Consider the following 8,838-nt stretch of genomic DNA (forward strand, 5'->3'; position numbering starts at 1 on the left):
TTCATTACATTTCCCATGAGTTTTAACTTACCCTTGTCCCAAGTTTCCAATAAAGTTGAGCAATGGGCAGAAGTATTAATCAGCCTCCCAGAATGCGATTTCAGTTGTTACCTGTCACATGCCTCTCATGCTTCCCTAGAGAGGCTTGGGCATACGAGGCATGCATTTGCCTCTGGCTGTGAATCATGTGAAATTGCTGACAGCTTATAGCAAGTATCTAGACTACCAAAGTTTCTTTGGTATTCATTGGAATTAAGTTAATTGTAAAGAGTTGGAGATGAGCTTACATAAAAAATATATGGTAAAACACGTTCTTTCACTATGTGGCATGAAGGTGGACAAGATGCTCATGAGGATTGTCTTGCTATAGCAGAAACTGCTGTGATCCACCAAGAGCTGGAGATGGGCCTAAACCCAGATTATGAAATTCATCTTCGCAGGAAAATACAGAAGGTGTACATTATTCAAAGAAGGCATGTGCAGTAATGCCAAAGGCATCTTGCTGTGATAAATGGCCATGGAGCAATGTTTTGAGCCTTTAAATGTACTCTGATCTTTTCAGGAAATTTCTGAAATCCTTTCAAAAGATAGTGAGGCTAGTATTCAATGCCCTCTCTGGGAACTAAAAAGAAATTTTAATTTTGGAGATATGTGAAGTGAAAGGTAATTTCAAGAAAAATATTTGAGGGTTTGTTCATTGTCATTGTTTAATACAATTGCTTAATTGTATAAGCCCAGTTTCTGAGAAAAAGTTGTGTGTGGTAGATTTTTGTACTTTGGATAGGAGAAAGCTTGTACTGCCAGTTTAGCTTCTGGCTTTTCTGACAGATCTTGCCATCTTTAATAGTCAATGGACTAATTCACAGTAAAGCTGCAGAGATTAGATGATGTGGTCTTAGGCTATATGTAATGTTGAAGAATTTCAGTATTACATCAGTAGATATTCAGATGACCTATCTGAGTAGTTCCAAGGCATTTTCTGGGGAGAGCTTTATGATCTCAGGGATCTGGGCTATCAGCTTTACCCTGGCAAGCTGTCTCTCTTAGGTCTGATTCATTTGCTGTACTTTCTTTGCCCTGGTGTGCTTACGCTCATTCCTTTACATTTTGTTTCCTTCCATCTTTGTGTCACTTCAGGGTATAAAGAGGCATTTCTGTAACATTTCAGACCTGGAGCCAGTCAATTCCTTTTCAATCAAATTATTTTTCTTTACTTGTTTTTTAAATAAACATGACTTTTTGATTGACTGCATTTGGGGAGAAACCATTTTGCTAATGAAAGTATAAACTGAGAAGCAGGGGATTTATATGTTTGCACCATTTGGGGGAATGTGAAGGGACCTTTAAAGTACAAGTGAATGTAAATCATTTCTATGCTATAGTAACTTTTAAATGTTAGAGTTTTCCAAATATTTCATGTTACTATCCAGGAGGCAAAAAAACCCATATCTAACCATTATTTGTTTGCTCAGGTACCATGTTGAGAGTTTTTCTCTTTTTAAGAAAGTACTGTGAAATCAAATCTTAGGAAGTGATACCATTTTACAATGTTTGACCCTTGCAAAACTACTCTGATTTTCTTGTTGTTTGTTTTAATTAAGTTTCAGTAAACATACACTATATGGTATGGATGAATGATCTGATCTTTTGAAAGTGGTTTTTTTGTAGTTGGGCACACTTTTGAATCTGAAAATATCAGGAACTTCTGACTGCAGTAGTTTGATTCATAATTGACAACTCAGATGCAGCTAGATAATGAAGTCAAGTACTTGTGAAGCTGCGACGACTTGCAAGATTCACAGTACCATTTACACTGTATTCAGTGTACGTGAATATTTACAAAAGCTTTGTGAAAGCTCTGTTTGCCTTGTAATATGAAAGGGAAAACTAGGAAAGAGTTAATGGTCTGGCTACTGTAGCAAAAGCACATGTTTGCATGATAAAAACTTCCTGGTGTTACAGACACCCTTTCTGAAATGACATAAGAAAAATTAAAAGAAGTCACTTGGACAGGAATAAGAGTGCTCACTGAAAAGTTAGGTTTTTAGAAATAGCACTGTGTGGATTTAGATTCATACCAGGAATATGAAAATCTTTTTCTGTGTGGAAAAGTTCCAATTTTCCAAATGAAAAATTGCATGGAAAAAATAGACTTTTGCCACTGAAAAGCACATTATGTGGTCCTGAACTAACTGAAAATGAGTCAATGATAACATATCTGAGTTTTAAACCTGGCCTTTAACAATTGTGAAATCATTAGTAGTATTTTGTAAATGTTTTAAAGATGTTAACTATAACTTTTCTTTCCACAGACTCAGCTAAATTCATGTCTGGTATAGGTGTCCACTGTCTGGGCCCAGTCATAACTGTTTGCAGCCTGATCCTACACTGCTTTTCACTGGAGTTACATTGGAATGAGCTTGGGCCACTGCCATGAAGTGTTGGGGTCTCTCTAGCAGTGCATGTGCAACGTGTAACATTTTGAGAAGCACCAGTCTGAGTGGGAGCATGGAGCAAACCAGTGGAACTTGTATATCTGTGTTATTTCAGTTTGTAGATTGTAGATCTTAAACATATTTTATGATGCTCCCTGTATGGGGAGCTGCTGACAACAAGGCTCGCGTTGTTCTTTGAGAGCCGTGGGAACAACACCTTTCCCTGCAGATAACAGATCATGTCTGTGCTGTACGTTCAGGGGCTTTTTTCTGCAGAGATGATCTAAAGTTAAGGACAGGTGGTTCGGGGAAACAAATAATCTTATGTTTTTTTGGTCTTTATCAACTAGTCCCACTTGGTCTAAATCAGGCTTTAAGGCTATTGTTTGCTCTAATGCAATTACACATGTTTTTTACTGAGACTCCAGCGAACCAGACTTTGGCAGCAAGACCAGATAAACCAGATAGGTTTTTAAAAGTGAATTGCATTGTGCTGGTCCCTGGGAAAGTGTCTTCCCTGAAAATGTTTAATCTGCCCTCCCTCCCCATCATTTGTGGATGAAACTATCCATGGCATACACTGACAGTTAGTCAATTTATGTCTTACCTAAGAAAGATTTTTTTTTTTTCCTGTGCACAGTGTAATGTACTTAGAGATGTCTTTTTCATTTACAGTGTGGGAAGTAAAACATAAATCTATGATATTCCTCTGTCTTTTTAGTATTTCGATAACATGGGCATAGCAATTTCAGTTAGATCTTTGTGGATAGTAAAAATAAGGGGAAGAATTGTGTAAACATGCAGATTTTTAGAGCAGTTGTGAACTACTGCAAGTATTAAAATGTTGCAAAAAATTACATAGCATGTGCAGTTATATCACTAGTGCTTATTTCTATCCAGGTCACTAGTTTTGTGTGGTAATATTGGCATATTTGATGCTTATATTCTGAGATGTGCTGAAATCTCTCTCAGCTTTGCCTCAGTACTTCCAATGCTCAGTACTTCCAGCTCCTATTGATGCCACCTACCACTGGGACTGCTCACTCTGTGAAGACAAGTCCTTGAAAAATAAAGTGCACTTGTGATACTGAAGATCAGTTCAAGCATGTGTGTTTAAGGGGCTACCCTCGCCATTACTGTGGGCTTCACAGACCAGCTTTCCGATGTAGCCTGTGCAGCAACGATAGAGTATTTCTGCCTGAGACATGGGGACAGGAGGAACTCTGCACTTGCTGTTCCAATAAGGATCTTTTGGAGTCTGTGCATCTGATATGGCCTCCACTATGTTTTGCAGATGCTCTTGTTAAACAGCATCGAGCAGGCAGAGCTTGGGTGCTTCATGTGAAACAGTTACAATGGACTCCTCAGCTTTGCATGATTGCTGAGCAATGCAGAGTGTGCCAGGAGTACAATGAATTAAGAAAATAACCTACACAGAAGAATGATACAACTGCAAGCCCTGGCAGAGCTGGGACTCTTTGGAAATCTGGAATGTAGTTGGAGCATGTTCAACCTGTTATTATTGTCTGTCTGCAAAAGATTGTTACTGGCAAAATAGAAACAAGTCAGAAGGTAGTTTTCTGTTTCCTTTCTATTTATTTTATAGTTTTTACACAACTTGGTAAAAACTAACCATGAAATTATGGAATTAAATCCTGGGAAGTTATGTATTCTGCATAAAAATGACTCATGTGACAGAGGAATTTTTACATACAAGTACATTGTGCAAAAACATACAGGGGTAACAGGATACAAATTGTAGTAGTATCAGAAAGAGAAAGAGTTGAAGATCTCCAACCCCACCCCATGTGCAGTAAAGGCAAAAGTGAAGCTTACTCTCCAAGGAACCAGTTGTTCTCTGAGATGCATTATTGGGAGAGAGGGATACATGGGTGTGTGTGTATCTTGGAGACCCAGGAGAAGGAATGAATGAATGAGTGATGCTGCCAAGACCTGCATTGTGCCTGGTTTCCTTTGCAATTATGTAGCACTTGGCAAAGGTGAGGCTGAAAATCCATGGGATCATCTCTTAGAAACAGAGATGCTGTGCTCCTGTGAGCAAAATGATGGTGTTTTCCCTGGCTGTCTTACAGCCAGTCCTGAGAGCCTACAATGAGAGGTTATATCTGAGCTGAGAAAACCATGTGAAGGGATCTTTCTGCCAAGAAAACAAATAGCTTAATTCTGTATAAACAAAAACTCAAAGGTTTTTTGAAGGGTCTCTTCAGTATTTTGGGATTCATTCAGAACAGTTTTAGGGGGAAAAGAATCAGTCTCCTGACATGAAGTAAAAATTGGAGATAACTTACGCGAAGAAATTAAAGTGAGCTCAATATTATCCCATAATGGACAGTGTAAAAAGGGGCTCAGTCATTAAAAAAAATCATAATTTTCCCAATTCTCCTTATAGAAGTAATAGCCACTTGGAAGGCCAGTTTCAACTGAGGATTCAGGAGAGTGCAGATGGGCTTTACTGTGACATGTACCAACATCACATCACCATCCAAGTGGAGAATGGGGTCTGTGTCTCAGGGCAGAAAACCCCCACTGAATTTTTGAGACCACTTGCAAGCGTAGGGAAGGGATGATCTCGTTCAGTTGGTGGCAGCAGGTCTGAAATTGCTGGCAGAAACCCTCAGCTGAACTGTTACTCTTTCATTTTTAACTGTTAGGAGACAATTCAGAAATAAAGGAAGAGAGGGCTCTCTGGGTGATAATAACTTCCATGCATATTTATTGGTCCACTTGGGTATGTCCAGTGAAGCCTTTCTCATTCATAAGGCCTTTCTCACCAGAAAATGACACATACATTTGGTTTCCATAAGCTGTCCAAAAATGGGGTGCTGAGTGTTGAGATTCAGATGGTGATTGGGATTTATTAGTACATAATTAGGACAGTCCTGCCTTTCTTTTTAAGATCTGTTCTTAGACTGCAGTTTGGAGGGAGGACAGATACAGGTCATATAACGAAGTGAGGGGGAATATTTATGCTCTAAGGCTGTAGATAAGCTGGCACATCTTGTTAATTTCTGAGGAGGAAAAAAGGACCTTGGGTAGCCTTTACAGTCCTGTAAGATTAAGACTTTTTTAAAAAAACAGCCAACCAACCTAAAAAACCCCCATCACTCCAGGTCTCCCATTTTTTTGTCTACCAGCCTGGAACAACTTGGGTCTTCTGTGGGTGTAGTCAGAAGAGAGAAACTGCTGTTAGTTCAACCTGACTTCTCCAGTCCCAAAGTCTGATTGCTTCTTGACACAGAAGACCACTGTATCATCCTTTTTGCTTATGATTAGCATGTTCTCATGGCCAGAACGGAGTGTCCTTGGACAAAGACCTGGCACAGGTTCCCAGGATGTCAGCATGGGAGTAAAGGAGGTGCTTCTTAGGTCCATGTGGCCCCAGGATCTCCCTAAACAAGCAGGAGAGTATCTATTACTGCAGATCTAGGTAGGAGCTGGGATAAGAAGAACAAATGTTGGCAAAATCCTTGTGAGTTTAAAATTGACCATGAAATTATTATCTACAGAGTCATAGGGTAACTTTAGGTAAGACACAGTCTGAAGCCCAGCCAAATTAGCTGAGCGTGGCTGGCATGTCAGGGCTTCAGCACCAAGGGATTCTTGGCAGAACAGAAATAGTAACAGATTAGCATCCACAGAGGGTTGTAACAAAGCTTTAGGAGAGGCACTATTCTCTTTAGAAAGGAGCTCCATTATTCTATCTGATGAATGGGAAATTTATTAAATACCTAGTATTGGTAACAGAGTCTAGCTATTCAGGATCCTCAGAAATGCAGCCAAATAACTTTATTTTAAACCAAATGCAACTAAAAACTCAGTCATAATCAAAACGAAAAGAAAAATATTGAAGTGGTTACCTGTAGTGAGAAGTAGGCAATGTGGCACAAACACATAAAAATAAAAATCCAAGTATGAAACACAACACTGAATAGCAGTGGCATGAAAAAATCATTTGAGGTGATGTCTGGGATGGTGTCACAGAACAACTTTTTACCATACCCAGAGGCAAAGTTCAATGCCTCGTGATTGCTGGCTGCATGTACTTTCCCAGTCTATCTTGGTCACAGCGTCTGCTGAGGACCAAGAGAGACTCTGTGAGCACCCTTCATGAACCTACTACAACATCCTATAATGAACTGTGTAAGTGTGGAAAGCTTGAGCACCTGGGCAAAGTTAGGTAAGTCTCCTGACCTCAGGAAAAATGGAAATCTGGAAGTGAGCTCCATCTTGCACTTGGGGACAGGTTACAAACTCTTTGCATCTAGCTATGAGTTTGCCGTAGAAATATTACCTGCTGGGATTTGAGAAAAAAAGAATTGTCAAGGACAAGGCTGTAAAGTTATTCTTAGTGTTTCTTTTTCTCCCGTGGCTTCAAGGCCCCAGTAGATAGGTGGACTGAAGCCCTTCATCGATGTATCATGCTCCTTGCTGAGGGAGAAAAGGTCACCAGAGGTGAAAATGCTTAAAATAATTGCTGAATTTCCACTTAGTTGAGTAACAGTTTATGCACTTTCTATTAGGTGTAGCACTCTGGCCAAGTGTGCTACACATCTGCCATTGGAGCTAACAAAATTTTTTCTGTCATAAGAAGGGTATACTATTTGAGAACTGATCATAGTCTGTAAGGTATTATAAGGCACTGCCATCATTGTTGACTTGTGTCCTAGTTTTCTTCAGTACCATGCTCTGGTCTGAGGGTTGTATGGGTTCCAAATACACCCTCAGCTGAATGAAATACAAGAGTTTAAGACTCAGTTCTCATTCATTAGTTAGAGTACTTAATGAGTCCGCAGACTTTAATATATATCAGACCAAGTCCAAAGTAATATAGGTGGCAGTTCATTTGATGACAGAATCTTCCATAATATTGCAAGGATTATTTTAAATTTTTTGTATATTTTGCAGTATGGAAGTGCATATATGGATAGTAGTTATGAGCATAGAGCCTCACCACTGTTAGAGCACATGTGCAATTTGCCATATGCAGTGCTTCTGAAATTTCTCAACAACCTCAGGCACAGCCATCCTCAAAACACATTTAAAGATAACATCAAGAATTCTACAGAATGCCTCAATCCAATACCACTTTTCTGCAATAATCTGTGAAAAAGGACAAAATAACATGTATGATTGCTCCCATATCGCATACCTGAAGTCAATGCTGTCAAAATCCTAATTCAGACATTTGAAACAGTTTGGAATACCAAACACACAGAAAGTATCATCATCTTTGAATAAAATAAATAAAAGGTCCAACCCAACCATCTTTGGTCACAAACCACCAAAAAAACACCACCCCCAAACTCCCCAAAAACCAGACCACAAAAAAAACCCCTCCACATCAATACATTTTACCTCCTAAAAAATAAAAATAAATGAAATAGACCATCTGTGTCATTTTTTTCCTTTAAAATTTATGGCATATACATATAATATGTGACTGTGGTGTACTGCAATAATTTGCATCATTTTTAGGGTAACCTGTACATTCTTCAATGCTCCAAAGTAATTCCAATCTCATGCCAGCAAATCACTTAGTAAATTCTTTGAGAAAAGATCCTGCTTTTACTTAGCGTGTAGCACAATAAAGACCAGGACCTTCTGGATGAGATTGTAGATGCTGAGGTAGCATAAATCAGTAATAGGAACTGTGAATGAGTTTTACGTGACACTATGGCTCTTTCAAGAGTTTATCTTGGATAAACATTTAGTGCATCATGCTTATGTAAAGCTACCTGTTCAGAAACTTCCTCTTGGATACAGCTGCTCCATATTACACATCTGTGATTTATACTAGTATATGTTAAGACAAATGATCACTGTGCAACTGCTGGGAATTAGGTTAATTTAGATTATTTCGCTATAGGTTCTTGACTATTGCAGACTTTCGATTGAGCTCTCAGCTGGGTTGCCTTCCAGACAATTGCCCGTATGAGACTTTGGGGGCAGGTGTTAACTGTGGAAACCTACTTAGCATTAAACGTACCTGTCTTATTGCTACTGACTTTGGAGACGATACTTTTATATTTTTTTTTTCTGGTCATTGTTCTTCACAAAAGACCTAATTGAAAATATCTGTCAAATCATGTCTCTGGTTTCCCTCTTCTTCTCCCCCCATTAATTGGACACGTATTGTGTTTGTGTGGGAAGGAAGGAGGCTCTATAGCAGTATAGCAATATTGCTGGGAAAAGAACATTAAAATGGATAAAGGGATTTCCTAGTGGTATAAATACCTGCACACGACGTCCCTGTGCTCTGGAGCCCTCCTGTATACCTATATGCAGGTAAAAAGCCTGGAATAGAGTTTGAGCTGCTGTTAATCACACAGGATCTGTTCTGTTAAAAAACAGGGGCAAGTGGCTCTTTTGCCTGTTGGAGGGT

Source organism: Aquila chrysaetos, chromosome 7 (assembly GCF_900496995.4).
Source record: "Aquila chrysaetos chrysaetos chromosome 7, bAquChr1.4, whole genome shotgun sequence".
NCBI classification, from domain to species: domain Eukaryota; kingdom Metazoa; phylum Chordata; class Aves; order Accipitriformes; family Accipitridae; genus Aquila; species Aquila chrysaetos.